The 12,466-nt window shown below is 38.9% G+C and overlaps 1 non-coding gene across 1 annotated transcript; it reads left to right on the top strand.

Annotated features, from left to right (window-relative positions):
* The first annotated feature begins 3,778 nt into the window (after positions 1–3,778).
* On the top strand, positions 3,779–3,882 carry LOC148580941 (small nucleolar RNA R71). The gene has a single exon (XR_015896173.1). It is a non-coding gene; the product is annotated as a small nucleolar RNA R71 (small nucleolar RNA).
* The last annotated feature ends 8,584 nt before the right edge of the window (positions 3,883–12,466 follow it).

Genomic DNA, 12,466 nt, shown 5'->3' on the forward strand with positions numbered 1-12,466 from the left:
AATGAATTGTTGTGGCATTTCATTTCTTCTTGGCAGGTTCCCCGCTTTCTGGCATTCATGGTAGTGCTTCACTAGTTCCTTTGCATCTTTGAAGATAGTGGGCCAATAAAAACCACACTGCAACACCTTAGCTGCTGTTCTTTCTCCTGCAAAATGTCCTCCATAAGTGGAGCCATGGCAGTCCCATAAGACTTCCCTTCCTTCTTCCTCTGATATGCATCTTCTGAGTATGCCATCCGAACATTTTTTGAACAAGTATGGTTCGTCCCAGATGAAGTATTTAGCATCATTTACCAATTTCTTCCTTTGATGCTTGTTAAATTCCAACGGCAAACTCCCAGTCGCCTTGAAGTTCGCTATGTCTGCAAACCAGGGTGCTTTGTGAATTACCATGAGTTGTTCATCAGGAAAGCACTCATTTATATGTGTGCTTTGTGCGCTTCCTTCTTCACATGGTATCCTTGATAAATGATCTGCCACCTTGTTCTCTACGCCCTTCTTGTCTTTGATTTCAATGTCAAATTCCTGCAACAAAAGAACCCATCTAATAAGTCTTGGTTTGGATTCTTGTTTAGCAAGTAAATATTTTAAAGCTGAATGATCAGTGAAAACAATGACTTTAGATCCAATGAGATAAGATCTAAATTTGTCAAATGCAAAGACTATTGCCAAGAGTTCTTTTTCAGTGGTTGTGTAATTCCTTTGGTTATCATTCAATACTTTACTGGCATAATAAATCACATGTATCAAATTGTCTTTCCTTTGTCCTAACACTGCCCCAACAGCAAGGTTTGATGCATCACACATCAGTTCAAAAGGTAAGTTCCAATCAGGTGGGGCAATGATAGGTGCAGAGAAAAGTTTTTGCTTCAAAAGTTCATAGGCTATCATGCAATTTTTATCAAATACAAAGGGTGTATCAGAGACAAGCAAGTTACTCAAAGGTTTGGCTATTTTAGAAAAGTCTCTAATAAACCTTCTGTAAAAGCCAGCGTGTCCCAAAAAACTCCTAATTGCCTTGACATTACTTGGTGGAGGTAATTTTTCAATGAGTTCCACCTTAGCTCTGTCCACCTCAATGCCTCTATTCGAGATTTTGTGGCCAAGGACTATTCCTTCTGTGACCATGAAATGACACTTTTCCCAGTTTAATACTAGGTTGGTCTCTTGGCATCTCTTAAGCACCAAAGCAAGGTGGTGTAGGCAGCTAGGAAAAGAATCTCCAAACACAGAAAAATCATCCATGAAAACCTCAATAAATTTTTCAATCATGTCCGAAAAGATGGACAACATGCATCTTTGGAAAGTGGCAGGTGCATTACACAATCCAAAGGGCATGCGTCTATAAGCAAAAACTCCATATGGACAAACAAATGATGTTTTCTCTTGATCTCTAGGATCAACTACTATCTGATTATAGCCTGAGTATCCATCCAGAAAGCAATAGTAGGCATGTCCTGCAAGCCTTTCAAGCATCTGATCCATGAATAGGAGTGGGAAATGATCTTTTCTGGTGGCTTCATTGAGCTTCCTGTAGTCTATGCACATCCTCCACCCAGTGACAGTTCTTGTGGGTATGAGTTCGTTCCTCTCATTTGGCACCACAGTTATGCCACCTTTCTTGGGCACTACATGGATGGGACTAACCCATGGGCTATCAGAAATGGGGTAGATTACCCCTGCCTGCCATAACTTCATGACCTCCTTTTGTACCACTTCTTTCATGACGGGATTCAATCTTCTCTGAGCTTGAATGTAGGTTCTAGCATCCTCTTCTAACAAGATTTTATGCATGCATATGGATGAACTTATCCCCTTCAAATCAGCTAGGGTCCATCCAATGGCGTCTTGATGAGTTTGTAGCACATTGATCAATTTTTCTTCCTGTTCTTGGCTCAGGGCAGCGCTAATGATAACAGGATAGCTCTCATTACTACCCAAGTATGCATACTTGAGATTAGAGGGCAATGCTTTGAGCTCAGGTTTTGGTGCTTCCTTCTCTTCTTTCACTCTATCTGGCATGCTTGGCATGGTTGTTTCAGCAGCCTTGATGTCACTATCTTCAATATCCTTGGTGAACTCCTCCTCTGCCACTTCCTTTGTTGTTTCCTCAAAGGTTTCTTGTACTGCAATGTCCACTACATCCACCCTCATGCATTCCTTTAGTGATTCTGATGGATAGCTCATTGCCTTGAATACGTTAAACACCAATTGCTCATCATGCAGTCTAAGAGTGAGCTCACCCTTTTGGACATCTATGATGGCCCCTGCAGTAGCCAGGAAGGGTCTTCCCAGAATTATTGAAGCTTCGGCTTCTTCCTCCATATCTAATACCACAAAATCGGCAGGGAATATGAAATCTCCCACTTTTACCAACAAATCTTCAACTATCCCATGAGGGAATTTAAAGGTTCGATCTGCCAATTGGAGGGCCATTCTTGTTGGTTTGACTTCCTCAATCTCCATTCTTCTCATCATTGTTAGAGACATCAAATTGATACTGGCCCCTAAGTCACACAAGGCCTTCTCCACCATGACTTCTCCTATGATGCAGGGGATTTGAAAACTGCCTGGATCCTTCAGTTTCTGAGGCAATTTGTGTTGAATGATGGCACTGCATTCTTCAGTCAACAACACAGTTTCCTCATTTCTCCAGCTTCTCTTTTTGGTCATTAATTCCTTTAAGAATTTTGCATAGAGTGGCATTTGCTCTATTGCCTCAGCAAACGGAATGTTGATTTGAAGCTTCTTGAAAATCTCCAAAAATCTGGAGAATTGGCCATCCTTTTCACCTTTCATCAAACGTTGAGGATATGGTGCTTTGGGTGTATACGGCTTCAGGACCTCTTTTTCTTTTTCTCTTGTTGCAGACGGTGTAAAGGATTGTCCCTGTTCCTTATCTCTCACATTTTCCTTTGCTTCATCCTCTGTGGGTTCACTTGAGATCTCCTTTAGCTTTTTTCCACTTCTGAGGGTTATGGCTTTACATTCTTCCCTTGCAATAGCCTTGGCAGCATGAGAAACACTTGGCCCAGGGATTTGCTTATACAAATACCCAATTTGATTTTCTAACTTCTGGATGGCAGCTCCTTGGTTTTGCAAGTTGGAAATTACTTCTTCCTTAAAAGCTTTCAATTCGATTATGTCTTGACCCATGGTTGCAAGCATTCCTTCTATCCTGTTTAATTGATCTTGAAATTGTTGGTTCGGATTAGGTTGGGTAGGTCGATTATTTTGACCTTGATATGATGGTTGGGAGTAAGTGTTTTGTGTGGCTTGGTATGCTCTTTGGTTGGGGTTTTGGTATGTGGACTTGTTATGTTGGTTTTGCTGGTTTCCCCACCCAAAGTTTGGGTGGTTTTTCCAGCCTGGGTTGTAAGTGTTGGAATGTGGATCATATGGTTGCCTTTGTTGATTTCCTACATAATTGGCCTCTTCCCAATCACCTCCTTCAGTGCTTTCTTCCTCTTGATCTTGTGTGTGTATTGCAGCCACTTGCTTTGTTTCTAATTTCCTGGTGAGCTCTGCTAGTTGCTTGGCAAACACCTTGTTTTGGGCTAGAATTGTATCAACATGGTTCAGCTCCATGACTCCCTTAGTGTTGTGTCTCTCTGATGCATAGTAGTACTCATTCTCAGCCACTGTCTCAATCACTTCAATGGCTTCTTCCACAGTCTTCTTCCTGTTCAATGAACCTCCTGATGAATGGTCTACAACCTTCCTTGATTCATAAGAAAGTCCATCATAGAAAATGTGCAATTACACCCAGTCATGGAACATGTCTGGTGGGCATTTCCTTGTCAAATCCTTGAACCTCTCCCATGCCTCGTAGAGAGTTTCACCATCTTGTTGTCTAAAAGTCTGAACCTCAGATCGAAGCCTATTGACCTTTTGTGGGGGGTAGAAACGTGCCAGAAACTTGCTTTCCACCTCGTCCCATGTTGTTAGGCTCCCCCTTGGGAATGATTCCAGCCACTTAGCTGCCTTGTCCCTAAGTGAAAATGGGAACAAAAGCAGTTTATAGGCATCTTCCTGGACTCCATTGGACTTCACAGTGTCGCAAATTCTCAGGAATTTTGTGAGATTTTGGTTTGGGTCTTCATTAGCACTCCCTCCAAATGAACAATGATTCTCCACAAGTGATATTAGCTGTGGTTTGAGCTCAAAATTGTTAGCCTGAATGGGTGGTTTCTGAATGCTGCTACCACAATTCCCAGATGTTGGGTTTATGTATGAACCAAGAACCCTCCTCTCGGGAATGGCATTGTTTCCATCAGCTCTCCCATGGTTATGAACTTCTCTTTCCATGTTGAGATCTAGAGCTTCCTCAAAATTGTCCTCAGATTCTCCTTCAGATTCTTCTTCTCCCAGTACTCTCTTCCCTCTTGCTTCCCTTCTAAGTCTATGAAGGGTCCTCTCTGGTTCGGTATATGGAGGAGTTGATGTCTCTCCTCTCCTACCTGTCATACAAGAACACAGCACAGGCAACAAACAAGTAAAATACTCTTGGTTAATGGAAGAGTATGGTTAGAGCAGTTGAGGAATTAATTCAAATAGTTAGTGAGTCAGTGAGTTAGTTGCTTGAATTTAAAGGCATAAAGAAAGAAAGCATGTAACAGAGTGCAGAAATTAAAATTCAACAAATAACTTGAACTGAATTAACAAAGCAAAAAAAAAAAATGCCCAATCTAGTTAACTTCCAATTGGAGAATTGTCAATCGAAAACCAATCCCCAGCAACGGCGCCATAAACTTGATGCGCATAAACTAGTTATGCCACGATTTAGGAAATTGCACGATCAGCAAAATTCCTTCCGGCAAGTGCACCGGTTATCGTCAAGTAAAAACTCACAATAGAGTGAGGTCGAATCCCACAAGGATTGGTTGAATGAGCAATTCGGATTAGAAGTGTGTCTAGTTGAGCAGAATCAAGAATTAGATGAGAATTGCGGAATGTAAAATTGGCGGGAAACGTAAATGGTAAGAAATTGAAATGGCGGAATCTTAAATTGCATGAATTAAAGAGCAGAAGCTAAATTGCTGAAATTAAAAGGGAATGGGGGTGATTGCATGAATTGAGTTGCAGAATGTAAAGAGAAAGTGGAAATCAGAAATGGGGAATTCATTGGGTTATAGGAGATATTGAGATCTCCGAATCAAAACATGTTTATCTCTTCCTCAACCAATGCGTTCATTGAATTTTGCTTGGCAATCTTATATGATTGGATCCCAATCCCTTGGCTCACCAATTCTCTCTAAAAACAAACAAATTCCCAATCCCTTGGTTTAAATGTTCATAAGAAGAGATGATGCTCGATCACTGATTATACCACACAGTTTCATGAACCACAATTTGGTAGGATTACATGTCACAATATCCATCCAAACCCCAATCCAATTCACTGTGAGAAAGCTTCTCTAGCATGAATCCTCCATTCCTTTCCCAAGGTTCCGAAGGATTCCAATTATGGGTAGTTTCTTTCCCAAGAAAACTACCCAATGGAATTAGATCGAGAAGCTTTCTAACAAAATTCAAGAGAAAAGATTGAAGAAGAAGATAAACTATTATTGATTCATTGAATTACAATAGAGCTCCCTAACCCAATGAAAGGGGGTTTAGTGAGTCATAGCTCTGAATTCAATTACAAAGGTATGAAAACTAGCAAAATGAAAGGTTCAAAGTCCTTCCTAACTTGAATTCTATCCTATTTATACACTTTCTATATTGAGCTTCTGTTGTGTTTCTTGGGCTTTGAGGCCTCTCCCTGCTTTCCTTTTGCTTTGGGTTTATGATCCATAATCTTGATGAGGCTGCTGATCCACATTCTGTAACATTCATTGAGCCAACTTAGTGATAATCAAGTAATGACACATGACTCAACAAATTGAAATTCCAGACTCATCAATCCTTCAGGCCCAATCCCATAAACCATGATATTCAATTGGGTTTCATACCAGAGTAAGTTTAAGTTAATGTTTGTGCTCAAAAGCTAACTTAAACTGCAATATTTTTGGCCCAGAAACCTTTTCCAATAGTGGCGTTTAAGTTGCAGTTTAAGCTTAAACTGCAGCTTAAACGCCAGACACTTCCAATGATGCCTTTTGTGGAAGCACGTTTAAGCTTCAGTTTAAGGTTAAACTGAAGCTTAAACGTGGAAATGGAAGAAGGCAGCCCTGGAGGGTAACGTAGTCGAACACGTTTAAGCTTCAGTTTAAGGTTAAACTGAAGCTTAAACGTGGAGATAGGAAAGGCAGCCCTGGAGGTCGAACACGTTTAAGCTCCAGTTTAAGGTTAAACTGGAGCTTAAACGTGGAAGAGGAGAAAGGTAGCCCTGGAGGTGTCGAACACGTTTAAGCTCCAGTTTAAGGTTAAACTGGAGCTTAAACGTGGAAGAGGAGAAAGGTAGCCCTGGAGGTCGAACACGTTTAAGCTCCAGTTTAAGGTTAAACTGGAGCTTAAACGTGGAAATGGATAAAGCAACCCTGGAGGAGAAAACTTGGTCGAACACGTTTAAGCTCCAGTTTAAGGTTAAACTGGAGCTTAAACGTGGAAATGGCTCCATGGTGCATTCCCCATTTCTGGCGTTTAACTTCCAGTTTAAGGTTAAACTGGAGGTTAAACGCCACTTTCACCCTTTCCTCAGCTTTCATGATTTTGCCGTTTAAGTTCCAGTTTAAGCTTAAACTGGAACTTAAACTCCACATGTGATATTCAAGCTTCCTTTATTGATTTTTGTTGCTTCCTTGCCTAGCCTCTTCTTTCCTGAAATCATCCAAACAACTGCATCAAAGTCTTGCAAATTTTCATGAGAATCTTCCATTCATAGCATTCAAGTAATATAACTAAAAACTCATGAAATTTGCATAAAAATCATACTGTTTGGATGGTTCATTGCTTTGTTATTCATTTAACCATTCTTGGTTACTTTAAGCTCAAGAAAGCGCATAAAACAACTAAAACTAACAGAAAAATGCTAGTGAAACTCGCCTAAGATGCCTTGGCATCATTTAGCCGCTTAGACCAGGATTTTATTCCTTTAGGCCCTCCTATCCACTGATGCTCAAAGCCTTGGGATCCTTTTTATTTGCCCTTGCCTTTTGGTTTTAAGGGTTATTGGCTTTTTGCTCTTGCCTCTTGGTTTTAAGAGCTTTTGGCTTTTTCTGCTTGCTTTTTCTTTTTCTTTCTATTTTTTTTTTCGCCTATTTTTTTTTCTGCAAGCTTTGTTCTTTGCTGCTTTTTCTTGCTTCAAGAATCATTTTTATGATTTTTTAGATTATCAAATAACATGTCTCCTAGTCATCATTCTTTCAAGAGCCAACATATTTAACATTCTTAAACAACAACTTCAAAAGACATATGCACTGTTCAAGCATACATTCAGAAAACAAGAAGCATTGTCACCACATCAATATAATTAAGCTAAGTTCAAGGATAAATTTGAAACTCATGTACTTCTTGTTCTTTTGAATTAAAACATTTTTCATTTAAGAGATGTGATGGATTCATAGGACATTCATAACTTTAAGACATAGTTACTAACTACTAATGATCATGTAATGAAGACACAAACATAGATAAGCACATAACATAGAAAACAAAAAACCGAAGAAATAAGAGCAAGGAATGAATCCACCTTAGTGATGGTGGCGTTTCCTTCTTGAGGGACCAATGACGTCCTTGAGCTCTTCTATGTCTCTTCCTTGTCTTTGTTGCTCCTCCCTCATTGCTTTTTGATCTTCTCTTATTTCATGAAGGATGATGGAGTGCTCTTGATGTTCCACCCTTAGTTGCTTCCAATAATTGTGTGGAAGAAAATGTATCCCCTGAGGTATCTCAGGGATCTCTTGATTTGCAGTCAAATGTTCTACCACTGAGCTATAGACCCTTTGAGGGAAGCTTTTGTCTTCCCTTTCCTCTTTCTAGAGGTTTTTCTGGCCTTAGGTGCCATCAATGGTTATGGAAAAAACAAAAAAAAGCTATGCTTTTACCACACCAAACTTAGAATGTTGCTCGCCCTCGAGCAAAAGAAGAAGGAATAGAAGAAGAAGAAGATATGGAGGAGATGGAGGGAGGTGTGTATTCGGCCATATGGGTGGGAAAGAGATGTTGAATTTTGAAGGTAGGTGGAGTTTATGAGGTAGGTTTATGGGGAAGAGTGGATGGATATGAGTGGTGAAGAGGTGATGGGGAAGAGTGTTTATGGGATTGTGTGAAAGAGGGGTGAGAAGAAGTGAGTAGAGGTAGGTGGGGATCCTGTGGGGTCCACAGATCCTGAGATGATTCTGTGGGGTCCACAGATCTTGAGATGATCCTGTGGGGTCTACAGATCCTGAGGTGTTCAAGGATTTACAACCTTGCACCAAATTAGGCATGTAAAATGCCCTTGCAAACAACTCTGGGCATTCAGCGCCAGGTTGGTGCCCATTTTGGGCGTTCAACGCCCATTTGTTGCCATTTCTGGCGTTGAACGCCAGAACCATGCTTGTTCTGGGCGTTCAGCGCCAGGATGCTGCCCATTTTGGGCGTTCAGCACCAGAACCATGCTCTGTTCTGGCGTTGAACACCAGACAGATGCTCCTCCAGGGTGTGATTTTTCTTCTGCTGTTTTTTATTCCGTTTTTGATTTTTTTGTTTATTTTGTGACTCCACATGATCATGAACCTATAAAGACATATAACTAAGAAAAATATAGTTAGATAAATAGAAATTGGGTTGCCTCCCAACAAGCGCTTCTTTAATGTCAATAGCTTGACAGTGGGCTCTCATGGAGCCTCACAGATATGCAGAGCTTTGTTGAGACTCTCCAATACCAAACTTAGAGTTTGGATATGGGAGTTCAACACCAAACTTAGAGTTTGGTTGTAGCCTCCCAACACCAAACTTAGAGTTTGACTGTGGGGGCTTTGTTTGACTCTGCTTTGAGAGAAGCTTTTTATGCTTCCTCTCCATGGATGCAGAGAGAGATCCTTGAGTTGTAAACACAAGGTTGTCCTCATTCAATTGAAGGATTAATTCTCCTCTGTCCACATCAATCACAGCTCTTGCTGTGGCTAGGAAAGGTCTTCCTAGGATGATGGATTCATCCTCTTCCTTTCCAGTATCCAGGATTATGAAATCAGCAGGGATGTAAAGGCCTTCAACCTTTACTAGCACGTCCTCTACTTGTCCATAAGCCTGTTTTCTTGAATTATCTGCCATCTCTAATGAGATTTTAGCAGCTTGCACCCCATAGATTCCCAGTTTCTCTATTACAGAGAGGGGCATGAGGTTTATTCCTGAACCAAGATCACACAGAGCCTTAAAGATCATGGTGCCTATGGTACAAGATATTATGAACTTTCCAGGATCCTGTCTCTTCTGAGGTAATGTCAGTTGATCCAGATCACTTAGTTCATTGATGAACAAGGAAGGTTCAACTTCCCAAGTGTCAATGCCAAATAATTTGGCATTTAGCTTCATGATTGCACCAAGAAACTTGGCAGTTTGCTCTTCAGTAACATCCTCATTCTCTTCAGAAGAGGAATACTCATCAGAGCTCATGAAGGGCATAAAGAGGTTTAATGGAATCTCTATGGTCTCTAGATGAGCCTTAGAGTCCTTTGGTTCCTCAGAGGGAAGCTCCTTATTGACCACTGGACGTCCTAGGAGGTCTTCCTCCTTGGGATTCACGTCCTCCTCTCCTTCTTTGGGTTCGGCCATGGTGCTTATGTCAATGGCCTTGCACTCTCCTTTTGGATTCTCTTCTGTATTGCTTGGGAGAGTACTAGGAGGGATTTCAGTGATCCTTTTACTCAGCTGGCCCACTTGTGCTTCCAAATTTCTAATAGAAGACCTTGTTTCATTCATGAAACTCACAGTGGCCTTAGATAGATCAGAGACTAAGTTTGCTAAGCTAGATGGATTCTGCTCAAAATTCTCTGTCTGTTGCTGAGTGGATGATGAAAAAGGCTTGCTATTGCTAAACCTGTTTCTTCCACCATTATTAAAGCCTTGTTGAGGCTTTTGATCCTTCCATGAGAAATTTGGATGATTTCTCCATGATGAGTTATAGGTGTTTCCATAAGGTTCACCTAAGTAATTCACCTCTGCTATTGCAGGGTTCTCAGGATCATAAGCTTCTTCTTCAGAAGATGCCTCTTGAGTACTGTTGGATGCAGCTTGCATTCCATTCAGACTCTGAGAAATCATATTGACTTGCTGAGTCAATATTTTATTCTGAGCCAGTATGGCATTCAGAGTATTAATTTCAAGAACTCCCTTCTTTATAGGCATCCCATTACTCACAGGATTCCTCTTAGAAGTGTACATGAACTGGTTATTAGCAACCATGTCAATGAGTTCTTGAGCTTCTACAGGCGTTTTCTTTAGGTGAATGGATCCACCTGCAGAAGTATCCAATGACATCTTTGATAACTCAGATAAACCATCATAGAATATATCCAGGATGGTCCATTCTGAAAGCATGTCAGAAGGACACTTTTTGGTCAACTGTTTGTATCTTTCCCAAGCTTCATAGAGGGATTCACCTTCTTTTTGTTTGAAGGTTTGAACATCCACTCTATGCTTGCTCAGCTTTTGAGGAGGAAAGAACTTGGCTAAGAAAGCCGTGACCAGCTTATCCCAAGAGTTCAGGCTGTCTTTAGGTTGAGAGTCCAACCATATTCTAGCTCTGTCTCTTATAGCAAAAGGGAAAAGCATGAGCATGTAGACTTCAGGAGCTACTCCATTAGTCTTAACAGTATCACATATCTGCAAGAATTCAGTTAAGAACTGAAAAGGATCTTCAGATGGAAGTCCATGAAACTTGCAATTCTGCTGCATCAGAGAAACTAATTGAGGTTTCAGCTCAAAGTTGTTTGCTCCAATGGCAGGAATAGAGATGCTTCTTCCATGTAAATTGGAATTAGGTGCAGTAAAGTCACCATGCATTCTCCTTGCATTATTATTATTTTCGGCTGCCATCTCCTCTTCTTGTTCGAAAATTTCTGAAAGGTTATCTCTGGATTGTTGTATTTTAGCTTCTCTTAATTTTCTCTTCAGAGTCCTTTCAAGTTCCGGATCTGCTTCAACAAGAATATTCTTGTCCTTGCTCCTGCTCATATGACAAAGAAGAAGGCACAGAAAAATAATAATAATAGAGATCCTCTCTTTTTTTTGTGAGTGAGGGAGAGATGTTAGTAGATGAATAAACAAATAGAAGGAGATGAGAGAGAAGAGAATTTTCGAAAATTATTTTTGAAAAAAGAGTTAATGATTTTCGAAAATAGTTTTTGAAAAAGTTAGTAATTTTTGAAAATTAAGATTTAAAATTTGAAATAATTAGTTAATTAAAAAGAAATTTTGAAAAAGAGGGAGATATTTTCGAAAATTAGAGAGATAGAGTTAGTTAGGTAGTTTTGAAAAAGATAAGAAACAAACAAAAAGTTAGTTAGTTAGTTGAAACAAATTTTAAAAAGATAAGAAGTTAGGAAGTTAGAAAAGATATTTTGAAATCATATTTTTGAAAAAGGTAAGATAAGAAGATATTTTTGAAAAGATATGATAGAAATTAGTTTTTGAAAAAGATTTGATTTTTAAAATCACAATTAATGACTTGATTCACAAGAAATCACAAGATATGATTCTAGAACTTAAAGTTTGAATCTTTCTTAACAAGAAAGTAACAAACTTGAAATTTTTGAATCAAAACATTAATTGATGATGTTATTTTCGAAAATTATGTGATAAAGATAAGAAAAAGATTTTTGAAAAATATTTTTAAAATTTTCGAAAATAACTAAGAAAAATGAAAAAGATTTGATTTTTAAAAAAGATTTTGAAAAAGATGAGATTTTTAAATTAAAAATTTGATTTGACTCGTGAAAACAACTAGATTTTAAAAATTTTTGAAAAAGTCAAATCTAATTTTCGAAATTTTAAGAGAGAAAAAGGGAAAGATATTTTTTGATTTTTGTATTTTTATGATGAGAGAGAAAAACAAGAAAAATGATGCAATGCATGAGAATTTTAGATCAAAACATGTGATGCATGAAAGAATGCTATGAATGTCAAGATGAACACCAAGAACACTATGAAGATCATGATGAACATCAAGAACACATTTTTGAAAAATTTTTAATGCAAAGAAAACATGCAAGACACCAAACTTAGAATTCCCTAATACTTAGACACTAAGAATTCAAGAATGCATATGAAAAACAAGAAAAGACACAAAACATGCAAATGCAAAGATCAAACAAGAAGACTTACCAAGAACAACTTGAAGATCATGAAGAACACTATGAATGCATGATTATTTTCGAAAAAATGCAAGATGAATATGCAATTGACACCAAACTTATAACATGACTCAAGACTCAAACAAGAAACACAAAATAATTTTGATTTTTATGATTTTATGATTTTTTTGTATTTTTATTTTTAATTTTTCGAAAATCATTTTGAAAAAGAAAAATAAGGATTCCAA

The sequence above is a fragment of the Arachis ipaensis genome, chromosome B10 (genome assembly GCF_059453495.1).
Source record: "Arachis ipaensis isolate K30076 ecotype BB chromosome B10, ASM5945349v1, whole genome shotgun sequence".
Lineage (NCBI taxonomy): Eukaryota > Viridiplantae > Streptophyta > Magnoliopsida > Fabales > Fabaceae > Arachis > Arachis ipaensis.